The sequence below is a fragment of the Gorilla gorilla genome, chromosome 12 (genome assembly GCF_029281585.2).
Source record: "Gorilla gorilla gorilla isolate KB3781 chromosome 12, NHGRI_mGorGor1-v2.1_pri, whole genome shotgun sequence".
Taxonomy (NCBI): domain Eukaryota; kingdom Metazoa; phylum Chordata; class Mammalia; order Primates; family Hominidae; genus Gorilla; species Gorilla gorilla.
Window position 1 is genome coordinate 109,787,889 of NC_073236.2, and position 17,283 is coordinate 109,805,171.

A 17,283-nucleotide genomic window follows, 5' to 3' on the forward strand; every position below is an offset into this window, starting at 1 on the left:
TAGCACTCACTCCATCCCAGTCTTAGGAAAATGCGTCCCTGCATTCCCAGCCTCAATTTCCCTATGAAGAAGTACAGGGTTGTCACTGTCCTCTTCCTACTGAATTCATTTTTTCCTTTCCTCACAAGACGACAACCTCTGTGAAGACTGTAATGAGGTCACTCCTTTCTAACTTCTCCACACTCCCAACCCATCCATACACCTACACCCAGAAGCATCTAGGCCATTTTTGTTCTATCATGGCAGATCAACTGATATACAAGCTAGGGATTTAAGAAATACACAGGGGTTGGAATAAGCTGGATTTATTGGCCAATTGTAAAAACTGTCACTAATATTTATTAGCTATAGAAAGAAAAATAGAGGCCTGCGTAGGCACTGTAGCCAGCTGCTAGCTCCCAGCCACCCCCACCATCCGGGTCTGGGGACAGAGCCCACTCTCCAGTCCTTTCCTGCCCCCAGGGATGACTTGCTGGGAGGACGATGCTGTCTTGTCTGGGATTTACCCATCCGAACAGCCCATATTTCACACCTGTGGCTCCCCACTAACTACATCTCCTCTGAAGAATTAGTGAAAGGAAGGAGTCTTGCAGGAGGGGTAGGTGATGTTTGCTTAGCTTCATGCCCAGGGATAAAAGAGCAAGCTTTCCAAAATTCCAGTCTGATCTGTACTCCCCAACTTCATGCTGGGCTGGGCTCCCCATCACCCTCAGAAAGAAGTCCCCTGTCCTGGCCAGGCGCTTTTGCTCACGCCTGTAATCCCAGCACTTTGGGAGGCTGAGGCAGGTGGATCACGAGGTCAGGAGATCGAGACCATCCTGGCCAACATGGTGAAACCCCAGCTCTACTAAAAATACAAAAATTAGCTGGATGTGGTGGTAGGTGCCTGTAATCCTAGCTACTCGGGAGGCTGAGGCAGGAGAATCACTTGAACTGGGAAGTCAGAAGTTGCGGTGAGCCGGGATCGTGCCACCGCACTCCAGCCTGGCGACAGAGACTCCATCTCAGAAAAAAAAGAAGTCCCCTGTCCTTACACTTTCAAGTCCTGCAAATTCTAGCCCCCCCCCCCCCGCCTTCCTTGGGGTGCCCCCACTCCCTGTTCTGTTTCTCTGGCTCTGTCTTCTGGCCTTTCTTAGTCCCTGGCATTGGCCATTCTTGCCTCTTCCCTATGGTTGAGAATTCTCTGTGCCTTTCCCCTTGCCTCACTCTTTGGCAGGTGAGCTCATTCCCACTTTCATCCCTCATGTCTCATTTAAATATGGCTGCCTTTTGGACCCCCTTGGAGAGAAGTTTTCTGTTCCCCGTTCCTTCAGCCCCCCAAGCCCCATCTTTGGCATCTTGTCATAATTTGCCTTTAATGGCTGGCTTCCCTGTTGGCTATAAGACCCTGAGGACAGTGGCTGCATTTGTCCTGTTCCCAGGTGGTTTTTTTGGGGTGAAGGGTGACAGGATGTCACTGTGTCACCCAGGCTGGAGTGCAGTGGTGCAATCATGGCTCACTGCAGCCTTGACCTCCTGGGCTCAAGCGATCCTCCTACCTCAGCCTCCCCAGTAGCTGGTACCACAGATTTGTACCACCACACCCAGCTAATTTTTAAAAGTTTTGTAGAGATGGGGTTTTGCCACGTTGCCCAGGCTGATCTCAAACTCTTGGACTCAAGCAATCCTCCTGCCTTGGCCTCTCAAAGTGCTGGGATTACAGATGTGAGCCACTGAGCCTGGCCTCAGTGGCTTCTTCCTACCTCACACAATGTCTGGCGTAGGAGCCATAAAACTTGGTTGCATGGATGAATAAGTGAACCAAGAAGGCCTTTGAAGCTTTTCCGCACTGCTTAGATTTCAGGGTGAAATTTGGGGGATCTCTTGAACTTCAGTTTCTTAGACTCCAGCAAAGAACAGGACCTGTAACTTGGAAGTGAAGGTGAGAGAGCCACAATGACAGGAGCATTTTTAAGCTCTGACCTGCTAGCCTAGAGCCTAGCACCAGGCCCCTGCTCTAGGCTCTTTGCATGAATTATCTGGTGAATCTCACAATTGCTGTTATAATCTCCATTCTTCAGCCAGTCCTGGGAGTAAGGGGAAGGGTGCGTGAGTACCAGGTAGGTGGTAGAAACTCTAAACAGAAAGAGAAGCAGGCTCAATTTGGGGGGTCTGCTGGAAGAAACAGAAGAGGCCCCAGGACTCTGGCTTCAGGGCCAGGGACTGTGTCTGGGTTGCTTGGTCAAAGACAGACAGGCTTCACCCAGAGCTGGCCAAATGCTGGACACTGGGCTAAGAGGACTTTATATGCCTGCTTCATCCAACTGCACAACAGCCCACCAAAGAAAGGGAGTTTCAGAACAGTTAAGTCACTTGCTCAGTGTCATACAGCCAGTGGCAGAGGTGCAACTGCAAAGCCCCCTTGCTCACTGGGGCATTCCCAGATGGTCAGTGAAACAGCAAGCTCTGGTTCGCTTCCTGAGTGTAGCCCAGTTGAGTTCATTTGAGGCACTGACACCATCTTAGAGATTTATACAAATACCACACTGCTCAAAGCAGCAAGGGCACGCCTGTAAGAGCAGATGCAGAACCTGCCTTCGTAACAGGAGAGCAATTGTAACTGAGGTTCCTCGGTCTGGAGGCCACCAGAGAATCCCCTGAGCCCAGCCCAGCCTCTTGATCAGGACTTTTTGGGCTAATGCCCGAAGTCATTTATTTGCTGTCTGACTGAGCCTCCTCCCTCTGATAACTGTACAGTGCCATCTCTTCTATAAAAACAAAAGTTTTCTTCTAAAGCTGTCTTCCACCGCCAACCAGAAGCCCAAGGCCTCTTATTTCTTACAAGTTTCTGCTCCCAGAGCCATTTTATTTCTCCTTATTGGGTGATCAACTTTTCCCTCTTCGCCTGGGACTTTTCTGCTTTTAGGATTGAAAGTCCTTGGTCGTAGGCAGTCCCCTCAGTCCCAGGTAAAAACCAGAATGGTTGGTCACTGCTCTACACTGGGAGAGGGTAGAGAAATGTTTTTTAATTCTCATCTATACATCAGTTTCTTTAGCTGCCTAATGTATGTAGCCTGTCCGATTTTGTGACAAACTGTCACAACATTCCCAGAAATGGCGGCGGGTGGAACCACATTCAGGGGTCCCACTGGAGTGCACTTGTCCGACCTAGTCGACTTGTTGCATACCTGCACTTCCGCTGTTGAACACTAGATGGTGGCCTCGCACCCTTGTTTAGAGAAAGTGCGACACTGAACCCGGCCTTTAGGAAGTGCTGGGCATTTGGGAAGAACATGGGCCAGAGAGAAGTGAAAAAATATATGCTTATGGGACAGCCTAGAAGAAGCAGACCAGTGTGCAATGGCAAGCGCTAAAAAGGAAAAATATCAGATTTGGCTTAAAATTCCTTAAGCATTTAGACATTGGGATGGAAAGAAAGGCATGTTTATTTTACCAGGAAGTGGGTCTGCTTTCACCAGATGATCTGAATAACTTGTCCACTGGGAATACATCGTATAAAGGAGAAAAAAAAAAAAAGCTAACAAGTTGGTCAGACGCAGGGAACATCTTCTGGGTGGGTTTAATTACAGCTTTAGCTCCCTGGGTGAGCTAACATCCCGATACCAGAGCCGGCGCTGCAGGTGTGCTTAGCCAGCCCAGCCAGGGCCGAAGATGCTGACAAGACCAGAGGAGGCCCCTCCCGAGGCTGAGTGACTCACACCACCTGCAGAGAGCACAGTTGCCATGAGCCTTGCTCATCCTCCTCGAGCAGCTAAATTTATATTCTGAGAGCAGAACACTGGCGCTGGAGCTGTCAGGAGGGAACAGGGAGGAGATGGGAAGGAAGAGTGCCATCATCTTGAAGCGGGCTCGGGGGTGGAAGTGGATTCACATTCTAAGGGCTTTGTAAGTGAGCCCACAAGATTTTTCATGGAGAAACTGGTGTCTGAGAAATTATAGTTTTCTCTTAAATGTTCCCCTCTCCTCCACTTAAACCCCAGTAATGGCTGTCAAGGTCAAGGGAAAATCTTCCCTTTCATTCTCTGAAGTTTTGCTGAAAAGTCAACTCACAAAAGGCAGATAATAAGAGGAAAGGCATAATACACATTTATTAGCATGCACAAAGCTGAATCAGAGTGACTGCCCCATATCCTGGTGGGGCCCAGATACTTACATAGCCTTATTTCAGAGGGAAGTGGGGAGATGGGGAATATAGGTACTTCTGTTGAGAGGCAAGAAGTGATTACTCGGGAGAATGAATGGATCAGGAACATAGATTAACTTGTAAATGGTTATCTCTGGAAATTGAATGAGCCTGAGAGACAGATGTTATCCTGTGAAAGGGTCTCTTCAGGTGTGGTTACATTGGATAGATAATAAGATAACAGGAAGAGGAAGGAAAAACAATTACTTTCCTTGGTGGGTTCACCTGGTCTTTATGCAGATAGGATAAAAGTCTCTTCAAGCATCTGTTGATCTCTAAGGGCCTTCAAAGTACTCATTATAGGCCAGACATGGTGGCTTATACCTGTAATCCCAGCAGTTTGGGAGGCCAAGGTGGGAGGATTGCTTGAGCCCAGGAGTTTGAGACTAGCCTGGGCAATATAGTGAGATCCCCTCCCCACTGCCATCTCTACAAAAATAATTTTAAAAATTAGCTGGGCACGATGGTTCACACCTGTAGTCCCAGCTACTCAGGAGGCTGAGGTGGGAGGATCTCTTGAGCTCAAGAGGTCAAGGCTGCACTGAGCTGAGATCATGTTGCTGCACTCCAGCCTGAGTGACAGAGTGAGACCCTGCCTCAAAAAAAAAAAGTTAAAAAACCCCAAATCCTCATTATACCAAGGAGCCATATTTTGGGGTGAAGTTGCCTGCGCCCCTTCATTACTAACAAGTTATGCTACTGAACTCCCTTTCAAAAGCTTGAGTTAACGATTAACACCCTGCCCTTCACAAGACATACTCATCAACCCAAAGAATGGTGGAGCTGGCCTGGCACTCAGTGGCCCGGAGGCTTTTCAAACTGCTGGGGAGAGCTAGCTCTCCGTACTCACCCCAGGGTTTTCTTATACAAAGATGCATTTCATTCTGCATGTAGAATATTTAAGGTGTCCAAAGAAGCTGTTACCACTTTTTATCTTTTTATGAAATCTGGAAAAACTGACCTTGAAAAATAAATCCCGTACTAAAAATACAAGTTTGATTAATTTTACAAGCTCAGAGAGATGAAGTAAAACCACAGCCTTCCCCTAGAGCTGGTCCAGCAGGATGACTAAGCCCAGGCAGAGCCCAGTCATAAGGCACGCTTTTCCTGCCCTGATGTCATGTCCTTGGAGCGGGTTAGAAGAGGTCTCTAAAGCAGTGGCCTGGAGTGGAGTCACAGCGTGGAAGATGAGGGGGTATGCAGGAGAAAGCTTGAAGGAGGCTTCACCACAGAGCTTCAGTGGAACCTCACAGTTGCCTTGGTCCTTCAGAGAGTGGGCCTTTGATGCCTCAAATCTGTTTTTTCTTAGACTGTGGGGCTGGAGGAAGGTTTTCACTTTTGCATCTGCCCTGCAGGTGGAAGTCTGATAGGGCACCAGCTGAGGACAGCCCTGAACTGCAGGGCTGGCAGGAATGATCCAGACTGGATAGAAACGCCATGTGAGTGGTGGCGAGTAGTCGCGTGACAGTAGGCAGATAGTCAGGTATCAGCAGGGCGGGAGAGGCCTCCCCCCACACACACCAGGAGTGCTGGACGACCGTCAGGTGAGGGTCAGGTGGTTGTTACCTATTTCTCGAAAGTAATAATTGTTCACAGTGGCAGGAGGGAAAGGCAGTCTCCTAATAGATAGAAAACATCTGAAACTGGTGATCAGCAGCTTCCCCATAAGATCTCAGGAGAGGGGAGAAGTAACACAAGACCCCGAAAGTATGTTGTATTAGAGTTCTCTAGAGGGAAAGAACTAATAGGATAGATGTCTATATGAGGAAGAGTTTATTAAGGAGCATTGACTCATACGATCACAAGCTGAAGCCCCACAATAGGCCGTCTGCAAGCTGAGGAGCAAGGAAGCTAGTCCGAGTCCCAAAACCTTAAAAGCAAGGAAGCCGACAGCACAGCCTTCAATCTGTGGCCGAAGGCCTGAGAGCCCCAGGCAAACCAATGGTTTAAGTCCAAGAGTCCAAAGCTGAAGAACTTTGTCTGATGTTCGAGGGCAGGAAGCATCCAGCACAGGAGAAAGATGAGGGTCGGAAGACTCAGCAAGTCGGCTTCTCCTACCTTCTTCTGCCTGGTTTATTCTAGTGGCATCAGCAGCTGATTGGATGGTGCATACCCCCATCGAGGGTGGGTCTGCCTCTCCCAGTCCAGTGATTCAAATGTTAATCTCCTTTGGCAACACCCTCACAGACACACCCAGTAACAATACTTTGCCTCCTTCAATCCAGTCAAGCTGACACTCAATATTAACCATCACATATGCCACCATATAAAACCCCAAGTCAAGAGGTCAAGCCACGCAATTGGTCTTTCCAGTTGCCCTCTTGGTGTTCTTCCAAGTGTATCTTCCTTCCTTCCTTTCATTCACTATACTACATCTTTTTTTTTTTTTTTTTTTTTTTTGTGATGGAGTCTCGTTCTGTCACCCAGGCTGGAGTGCAGTGGCACAATCTCGGCTCACTGCAAGCTCCACCTCCTGGGTTCACGCCATTCTCCTGCCTCAGCCTCCTGAGCAGCTGGGATTACAGGAGTGTACCACCACTCCTTGCTAATTTTAGTATTTTTAGTAGAGACGGGGTTTCACTATGTTGGCCAGGCTAGTCTTGAACTCCTGACCTCAAGTGATCCGCCCTGCCTGAGCCTCCCAAATGCTGGGATTACAGGTGTGAGCCACCGCACCTGGCCTGCTCTACAGCTTTTTAATAAACTTTCACTTCTGCCCTAAAACTTGCCTTGGTTGCCAGGCGCAGTGGCTCATGCCTGTAATCCCAGCACTTTGGGAGGCTAAGGTGGGTGGATCACCTGAGGTCAGGAGTTCGAGACTAGCCTGGCCAACATGGTGAAACCCTGTCTCTACTAAAAATACAAAAATTAGTCGGGCGTGGTGGCGGGCACCTGTAATCCCAGCTACTCAGGAGGCTGAGGCAGGAGAATCACTTGAACCTGGGAAGCGGAAGTTGCAATGAGCCGAGATCGCACCACTGTAGTCCAGCCTGGCTGACACAGTGAGACTCTTTCTCAAAAAAACCAAAAAACAAAACAAAACTTACCATGATGTCTCCTTCTGCTTTATGCCCCTCAGCCAAATTCGTTCTTCTGAGGAGGCAAGAATTGAGGTTGCTGCAGATGCAGAGGGATAACCACCACCGCTAAGAGTAGAAGGAGGGAGACTTGAGCGGTGGGAAAACAAACCTGGGTCTCTTAACTCCCCAGCCCTGGTTTCTTCACCTCTCACGTTAGGTATAGTAAAAGAGGCTCTACCCATTGCCCATGGTCATTTTCAGAAACAAATAAAATTATGAAGGTGACCAGGTGTTTTAAAATAGAAAGTCAAGTATTTAAAATAGCTCACAGTTTTTGAGCACGTACCATGTTAAGCACTTTGCCACCAGCTGTGGTACTTCTGTGGTGGCACTTCTTACGCAAGTGAGAAGCAGCGACGCCGTGACACCTGCACGCCGGAGCCCTGTGTTAGTGAGAAGCAGCGACACCGTGACACCTGCACGCCGGAGCCCTGCGTTAGGCTGGGTGAGGGCCGGGACCTGGGCATCACACAGTCTTAAATGTGGGCCTGCCTCCAACAGCTCCCTCCTGGGTGTGATGCTGAAGGGGGTCCTTGACACCTCTGAAGTCTCAGTCTCCTCAAGGTCACACCCAGCTTATAGGATTGTGCTTCTGTGGATTAAACAAGACACAGCAGCCCTCCCTTATCCATGGTTCTGTTTTCCTTGGCCAAAAATATTAAATAGAAAATTCCAGAAATAAACAATTTATGTTTTAAATTGAATGTTATGATGAAATCTCACACCGTCCTGCTCCATCCTGGCTGGGCGTGAATCATCCCTGTGATCAGCATATCCACTGTCTATACCCGCTACCCCTTAGTCACTTAGTTACTGTCTAGGTTGTCAGATCAAAACCACAGTATGGGCCGGGCATGGTGGCTCATGCCTGTAATCCCAGTGCTTTGGGAGGTGGAGGTAGGAGGATCATATGAGGCCAGGTGTTTAAGGCCAGCCTGGGCAACATAGTGAGACCCTGTCTCAACAAAACATTAAAAAGTTAGCCAGGCGTGGGTGGTATACATCTATAGTCCTAGCTACTTGGGAGACTGAGGTTGGAGGATTGCTTGAGTTCAGGAATTGGAAGCTACAGTGAGCTATGATTGTGCCACTGCACTCCAGCTTGGGTGACAGAGGGAGACCCTGTCTAAAAAACAACAAAGAAACAAACAAAAACATAGTATATAGAGAGCTTGATGCAATCTGCAGTTTCAGGCATTCAATGGGGGTCTTGGAATGTATCCCTCCTGAATAAGGGGGTACCACTATCTATTACATACATATAACATTCAGCAAAATACTTATCAAGGGCCTATAAATATTAGCTTACAAAAGATACTTTTATTTGGGCTTCTGTCCTAGTCACTTAGAGGTCATGCCTGCACCTGCCTTTGAAGAGCTTACAACCTAATTAGGAGGTAAGACATTAACATGAGCAGACCACTAACATATAAGGCAGCCAGTAAAAAATAATAATGAGGCGATTCAGACTTTATGTATTTTAAGGGATTTAGAGTAAGGAGAGTGGTAACTTCAAGCTGGGGTAGGGGCTGGGGTATGGAGTGAGAATGACTTTTTGCAAAGCAAACTATACATCCATATATTGGATCTTCTGTCACCCTCGAGGCAACCGTGTAAGGGTAATGCCAACATTACCTTTGGGTTATTACCCAAGGGTAATAACCATGACTAGGTAATGCTAACATCCTGTCCTTGTGTAATCAGTTTCCTGCAGGTCTCTCGCATGCCAGTTACAGTTTACACTGGTGGCTCCAGGCTGTGTGGAGTAAACCATGGGAATAAAATGGAATAGAGCAGTGGTTCTCAAACGTAAGTGTGTTCAGGATCACTTGGAAGGTTTATTAGAAACTCCATAGGCCCTGTCCCCAGAGATTTGGAAACAGGGGGTTTAGGGTACGGCCCATAAGTTTGCATTTCTAGCCAGTCCCCAGGTGATGGCTGGGCTGAGTGTCTGTGGGCCACATGCTGGGAGCAGTACTGGAGTGGAGCCGTGTCCAGGGCTGCCCTGGGATGAGAGCATGCATCTGTGTCCCCTACTTACGGGGGTGGCCTCTGATGTACTCTCAGAACCTGGACTTCTTCCTATATAAACCTTTGAGGCTCATGTCTTGGGTGACCTGGAGAGAATTACTTTTTTTTTTTTTTTTTTGATGAGATGGAGTTTCGCCTTTCTTGCCCAGGCTGGAGTGCAATGGCGCAATCTTGGCTCACCGCAACCTCTGTGCCTCCCAGATTCAAGCAATTCTCTTGCCTCAGCCTCCTGAGTAGCTGGGATTACAGGCATGTGCCACCATACCCAGCTAATTTTGTATTTTTAGTAGAGAGGGGCTTTCTCCATGTTGGTCAGTCTGGTGTCAAACTCCCGACCTCAGGTAATCCGCCCGCCTCGGCCTCCCAAAGTGCTGGGATTACAGGCGTGAGCCACCGAGCCCGGCGATAATTACTTAATCTCTCTGAACATCTGTGGAAATGATAGCTACATGGTAGAGTTGCTGTGAGGACAAATGCAAGTGGAAGCTCACTGCATGGGCCCCCTTGCCTTGGAGCCTTCCTCTCACGCCCTAGACCCCACCAACCTCTCCCACCTGACTTTTCAGGCTTACACTTTCACCTGCTGCCGCTATGGGGTATGGCTGTCCCTGTCTGTCTTGGTTGATTCTTTTTGGTCCTGGATCCTCTTCCAGGACTTTGACTGACACACCTGAACTCTTCTGACTGACCCCACACCTGGCCATAGTTCCTCCTCCTCTGTTGGTCTTTCTTGCTGCCAACACATTTCTGAAAATATTGTCCTTTAGGTGTTTTTACATAAAGGCATCTGGACTCTGTGAACCCTTCTTATTGTTGTAGCTGACTCTGGTGTCCAGAAGGATCAGAACGTGGGAAGTACTAGTTTATAGTGGTTGTATGTAATTTTGGCTGTTCCCTCCAGCCAGTCACAGAATAAGCATGTGAGCCAGGCTGGGCTAGTCTTTGTGCTTCCCTTTCTTGCTCACAATAATTGGTCAGTGGAGTGAGCACTGACCAAGGCCAAGTCAATCAATGTTCTTCCCTGGGGTTTTTGATACAGTAACTAATAAAATCTACCACCTCAGATGATGCAGTGTAGCAGGTTGTATTTTTCAAAGATGGTTACAACAACGTCCCCCAGACGTTGCTGCATATGATGTAACATTTTTATTTCTCCTATAAAGAGGTGGGGTTGGTTTTCCCTTTTCTTGAATCTCGGTAAGGGTGGGACTAAGGTGAAAATAATGCTTTGTGACATCTAAGGCTGTGTAATAAAAGATAATGCAGTTTACGTCTGATCCTCTGGGGACAGTGCTCTTGGAACCCTGGAACCATGCTATGAGGAAGTCCGGGCAGCCACACTGGCCATAGATAGGTGCTCCGGCCACACCCCCAGCTGAGGTCCCCAGCAGCTAACATCAATCCTCAGACAAGCGGGCAAGGACCCCTCAGGCATTCCAGCTCCCAGCTGTCCAGTGACCTCTTGCCTTTGAACCCCAGCTGATGCCACACAGACTAGAGATTAGATGTCCCCTCTGAGCCCTGCCCAAATTATAGATTCATGAGCAAAACAAATTATTGTTGTATGAAGCCACTAACTTTGGGGTGGCTTGTAATAAATAACTGAAATATGGAACTTGGCAATAAGAATTTGGAATTTCCATCAGCATGTCCCCATTATATAAAGAAAACTTATTGTAAATAGGGGAGAACGCAGAGACAGCAGAAATAAAAGTGATTCCAATGATAATCGAGTCCCCAAGTTCAGTCTCCAAGGTCCTCAGATCCTTACTTCCTTCTGCAACTTTTCCACTCGCACTGAGCTGCCTACCCCAGTTTCTTCCCAGCAAATCCATTTTCTTGCTTAAGGTAGTTTGATTTGGGTTTCTGCTGCCACGTTCACAAAGAGGTTTTTGTGGTGCTTGTTTCCTTCAGAATGTGCGGTCCATCAGTTCTCATCGACGCGGGGTCCAAAGAGCAGCATGATCAGCCTCTACTGGGAGAAAAGCAAAATTCCAGGCACCATCATCCCAAGCCTACAGAATCTGTGGGGGTGGGGCCCTGGAATCTGTATTTTTTTTTTTTTTTTTTTTGAGACGGAGTCACGCTCTGTCGCCCAGGCTGGAGTGCAGTGGTGTGATCTCGGCTCACTGCAACCTCTGCCTCCCGGTTCAAGCAATTCTCCTGCCTCAGCCTCCCGAGTAGCTGGGATTACAGGCGCCCGCCACCACACCAGCTAATTTTTTTACTTTTATTTTTAGTAGAGATGGAGTTTCACCATGTTGGCCAGGCTGGTTTCCAATTCCTGACCTCAAGTGATCTGCCGGCCTCGGCCTCCCAAAGTGCTGGGATTACAGGCATGAGCCACCGTGCCCAGCAAGAATCTGTATCTTTTTGTTTGTTTTGGGACAGGGTCTTGCTCTGTTGCCCAGGCTGGAGCATGGTGGTGCAATCATAGCTCACTGCAGCCTCGACCTCCCAAGGCTCAAGTGATCTTCCCACCCCACCCTCCCAAGTAGGTGGGACCACAGGCATGTGCCACCACACTCAGCTAATTTTTTAAATTTTTTGTAGAGAAGGGTGTTAGTCCAAACTGTACCTTTTGTTTTTGTTTTTGTTTTTGTTTTGAGGCGGAGTTTCAATCTTGTTGCCCAGGCTGGGGTGCAATGGTGCGATCTTGGCTCACTGTGACTTCCGGTCACCACGACCTCTGCCTCCCAAGTTCAAGCAATTCTCCTGCCTCAGCCTCCTGAGTAGCTGGGATTACAGGCATGCACCACCATGCCTGGCTAATTTTGTAGTTTTAGTACAGTTGGGGTTTCTCCACGTTGGTTAGGCTGGTCTCGAACTCCCGACCTCAGGTGATCCACCCGCTTCGGCCTCCCAAAGTGTTAGGATTACAGGTGTGAGCCACCACACCCGGCCCTAACTGTACTGTTTTGTAAGCCTCCCAACCCTGCCATTTCACTGACCTTGGTCAAAGTGAAACATTCCATGGGTGTTCGGGCATGTCTAACCACCTGACCACAAGGCACGGGAACATCCTTATCATACCCTGCCTGGCAAAGGCCCAACTGAAGGAACATCCCTGTCATATTCTGCTGGGAAAAGGTGCAAGGAACATCACATTCTGCGGGAACAAGAGTCAAACTGCCCCATCGTGGGGACGTCTTACCAACATCTTCCCAGGCAGCAAACCATACTGCCCAGACCCCTCCCCCCGAGGCACATAAGTACCCTAGCCTGTAAGCGGTGGTGGCTCTGGCATTAAGCTGGTCCCCCCACTTCCACAGGTTTTTGCAATCTACCTGTGTTGCTGTAGAGCCACCCTCTCTCTCTGTGTGTCTTTCTTTAACCCTCTCCTTACCTTTAAAAAAACCTAACAAAGTGGCTGGGCGCAGTGGCTCATGCCTGTAATCCCAGCACTTTGGGAGGCCGAGGTGGGCGGACCACCTGAGATCAGGAGTTTGAGACCAGCCTGACCAACATGGAGAAACCCCATCTCTACTAAAAATACAAAATTAGCCGGGCATGGTGGCACATGCCACTACTTGGGGGCTGAGGCAGGAGAATTGCTTGAACCTGGGAGGTGGAGGTTATGGTGAGCCGAGATGGCACCATTGCACTCCAGCCTGGGCAACAAGAGAGAAACTCCATCTCAAAAAAAAAAAAAAAATCTAACAAAGGGATATCACTATGTTACCCAGGCTGTTCTGGAACTCTTGGGCTCAAGAGATCTACCTGCTTCAGTCTCCCAAAGTGGTGAGATTACAGGCTTGAACCACTGTGCCTGGCCAGAATCTTTACCTTAGCAAGCTTGCCTGGTGATTTTTATATGTGTTATAGTCCCAGAAACTTGTTCTGCATTATAGCAGGGCCCCATTTTTTCTCACACTCTTTAAAGCATTGGTTAGAGGATGGTGCAAAATTCCTGAAGGTCAGCTCCCGAGACTGCCTCATCTACTGTGTCACTCCTGTGAGCTGCATTCCAGATGAGGAGTGCTGTTCACAGAGGGGTGGAAAAGGAAGGTGGATGATGGTGACACTGCAAGGTAGTCATTTTCCCATCGAGATAAAGGGTTTGAAATTGTTCATTCATAGCCATTTATTTTCTCTACAACATATGCTGAGCCCTTTCCCAGTGTTGGGAGCATATCAAGATATTGACACAGTTCCTGTCCTTAAGGTAATTAAACTTTAGTTTTGGAAAAAGATGTGACTAAATTTTTTTTTTTTTTTTTTTTTTTGAGATGGAGTCTCACTCTATCGCCCAGGTTGGAGTGCAGTAGCTCAGTCTTGGCTCACTGCAACCTCTGCCTCCCAGGTTCAGGCAATTCTCCTGCCTCAGCCTCCCGAGTAGCTGGAATTACAGGTGCCCACCACCATGGCTGGCTAAGTTTTGTTTTTTAGTAGAGACGGGGTTTCATCATGTTGGCCGGACTGGTCTCAAACTCCCAACCTCAAGCGTCCACCCGCCTTGGCCTCCCAAAGTGTTGGGATTACAGGCGTGAGCCACCACACCCAGCTGACTAAAATAATTTAATAGGCCAGGTGCAGTGGCTCATGCCTGTAATCCCAGCACTTTGGGAGGGGGAAGCAGGCGGATCACCTGAGATCGGGAGTTCAAGACCAGCCTGACCAACATGGAGATACCTGGTCTCTACTAAAAATACAAAATCAGCTGGGCATGGTGGCGGGCGCCTGTAATCCCAGCTACTCAGGAGGCTGAGGCAGGAGAATCGCTTGAACCCAGGAGGCGGAGGTTGTGGTGAGCCGAGATCGTGCCATTGTGCTCCAGCCTGGGCAAGAAGAGTGAAATTCTGTCTCAAAAAAAAAAAAAAAATTAGTAATACACTGTAGGTAGCCCATGCCAAAAAGCCAAATGAAAGATTCAGCCATGCACCCTGGACACCCTATACAATCACTATTTCAAATATCTTGTTCCCTGGCCCCACATACTATCGAAACATCCTCCAAAGTCCAATTTATGAGCATCCAAGTGACTTTTCCCAGAGCGTCTTTCACATCTGTCAACAGCATAAAACTCTGTATCCACATGTTCCAATTTTGGGTTCAGAAATACAGTCTCTATAGACAGGTTTTTAATGAAAGGAAAGATAAATGGTCATCTAGTGGTGAAGCCAAGAAAAGATTAGCAGAGGATGTAAAATGAAGCTTGGTCTAAAAGGGGGATGGGCAGCCTAGGGTGGAGACCAGAAGTGCTGAGGACCAGCCAGCAGGCCAGCGAGACTGTATTGTAGAGGAGTCTGCAGGGCAGGCAGGTGGGAACTGGGTTTGGCTTTGTAAGCAATAGTGGGCCACAGGAGATTAGAGAATGAGAGCTCGGGATGGAAATATTCTCTGAGAAGAATTATTCCAACAACAGCACGCAAGATGTGTCAGGGCATGAGAGTCTGTGAAATGACTTTCCTAGACGTTTCGCTGCATCCCATCCTGGGAGGACAGAAGGGCTGGCAGTTGGCTTTTTAGGGTCTTTACTATCATATGAAAAACGTTCTTATATTTGCGTTTGTAAAGGTTCCTGGTTTAACTGCGGTCTTGGTTGATCATTTTCCCAGGAGGCTTATTTTTTTTTTTTTAACTCATGCTTCAAAATGCTGATAATCTCTTTCTAACCTGTGCTCATTTTGTCCTGAATCCTATCCCCCCAGCCCTATGTGTGGCATTCTCTGCTTAAGTCAGTGTTTGGAAAACAGTAGTGATGACCGGAGAACATTAAAAACAACAGAAGCAACTTTATTGAAGTTTAATTAATGTAGAATAGATTGCAATATGTTTTGACATATATATATGACCATCACCACATACAATCAAGACTATAAACACCTACATTATCCCTGGAAGTTTCCTCATGCCAGTTAGGGGTTATTTTTAGCTGCATTTTGCAGGAAGACTATCTTCCTGATTGGGGGTGGTGGTGATCAGAATAAAAAATTAATCCCCTTTGGGCAGAAACATGGACTCCATGCCATTTTATGAACAATTCCATTCACCGTCCTATCTTCCTTTCCTCCCACAGCCCTGCAGGATTTAGGGAGTTGGTTCTGACTAACCATTACATCCCAATATTAGGTAGGCAGCAGTGGAAGTCATACATTGATGCAAAAGGTACAATGCCTCTTTCATGGCTTTTAATTATCCCCTTTTTTCTTCCCCACTAAAAATAAAAATAGCCATCATTTTTGATTGCCCACTAAATGCCAGGTACTGGTTTAAAAGCTCAACACATCATTTTCCACTCAATCTACTTGTCCAAGGTAGATACTTTTTTTCCACCTAATGGAGAAGTTAGTGAGTTGCCTAAGGCCCCTGTGTAGAGTTGGTTAGCAGAGGTGCTGGCCTTTGAACCTTCCGCTATTAACTGCAAGCAGCACCTCTGTGTGCAGCAGTGCGGGTTGTGTACTACACAACTCCAGTGGGTCTCCATTCGTGTGAATGCAATGGTCTGCTCCAAAGTCCTTTCTCTTTTCCTTTTATTACTTTGCCTACGTAAGTGAAACTGTTGTCTCTTCCTTCTAAATGAGCCAGGCAAGATGGAAGCTGTTAGTGTGGAGGAATGTTCCCTGGGACAGACTGGCTGGCCATTAGGAACCTTGTAAGTTGTAATGTATTATAGTGAGTTCACCAAGGTCCAGAATCTGGCTCTCAATTTTGTACACAATTCAGCCCTTAACAGTGGTGAAATGGTTGGGTTGGGTTGTCCCCCAGGATAGAACACAGCCTAATGTCATTAAGTGTTCAGATGAAGTAGCTGGCTCTCTGTGTCAGGAGTCCATACTCTTCAAGCCATAGTAAAAGACTGTGGCCTTTTGGTGGGTCAGAGTTTTTCAGACTTGACCATCCTGACCCACACCAATTAAGCCGCAATACTTAATGTACTCCAAGTATAGCAAGCAATCATGTTGGCAAGATCAGTGCATTCTTTCCTTAAAGACCACAGGAAGCAAGATGATCAGAAGGTGGCTTGAACAGTATGGACTCCAGACACAGACAGCCAGCTACCTCATCTGAACACTTAATGACATTAGGCTGTGTTCTATCTTGGGGGACAACCCAGCCCAACCGTTCCACCACTGTTAAGGGCTGAATGGTGTACGTTTCCCCACACCAATTTACATGTTGAAGCCCCAGCTCCCAGTGTGAATGTATCTGGAGATAGAGTCATGAGGAGGTAATTAAGATTAAATAAGGCCCTAAGTGTGGAGTCCTAATCCTATAGGACTGTGATCTTATAAAAATAGGAAGACCTCCTTTCTTCCCCAGCACATGAGAACATAGCAAGAAGGTGGAAATTTACAAGCCAGGAAGGGGGCCCTCAGCAGAGCCTAGCTATGCTGGCATCCTGATCCTGGACTTTCAGCCTGTAGAACTGTGAGTCTAAGTCCCCCTGAAGGCTCTGGTAATTTGTTATGGCAGCTTGAGGTGACTAAGATAACCATAGTTGTAACCCTGGCAGACTAAATTTTGTTCCTGCCTAAACTGGGACCTCCTCATCAGGGTAGTGCTTGAATGGGCTCACTCCCCTCTCCTGAGCTGCTCCCAAACCTGCTTTTCCTCCTGGGTTCCCCAGTTTGGCACCTGGCACCACTGTCTACCTACTCATTCAAGACAGAAACCTGACATCTTAGTCTGTGTAGTGCTGCTATAACAGGATACCTGAGGCTGGGTAATTTATAAACAAAAGAGGTTTATTTAGCTCATGGTCCTGCAGGCTGGTAAGTATGAGAAGCATGGTGCTGGCATCTGTTTGGCTTCTGGTGAGGGCCACATTCTGTATCATAACATGGTGGAGAGGATCAAAGGGGAAACAGACGTGTGACGAAGAGGCAGCCCGAGGGACATCCTGGCTTTATAACAACCCACTCTCCAGGAAATGAATCCAGTCTCATCTGAGCTAGAACTCTAGAACTCCCTTACTAGGCAAGAATGGCACCAAACCATTCATGAGGGATCAGACCCCATGACCCCAACTCCCACTAGGCCCACCTC

General features: G+C 47.7%; 1 long non-coding RNA gene across 6 annotated transcripts in view; it reads left to right on the top strand.

Annotated features, from left to right (window-relative positions):
* The window catches only part of LOC109025756 (uncharacterized), a 194,089-nt gene that overhangs the window by 27,738 nt on the left and 149,068 nt on the right, over window positions 1–17,283 (top strand). For 4 of the 6 annotated variants that reach the window (XR_002004716.3, XR_010130011.1, XR_010130009.1 and 1 more), the window contains exon 6: window positions 8,968–9,072. The exons of 1 other annotated variant lie outside the window; for it this stretch is intronic. This is a non-coding gene — a long non-coding RNA (uncharacterized lncRNA). Of the gene's footprint in view, window positions 1–8,967; window positions 9,073–15,313; window positions 15,404–17,283 lie in introns of those variants that run through there. One more of the 6 variants, XR_008677227.2, reaches the window with a different exon arrangement.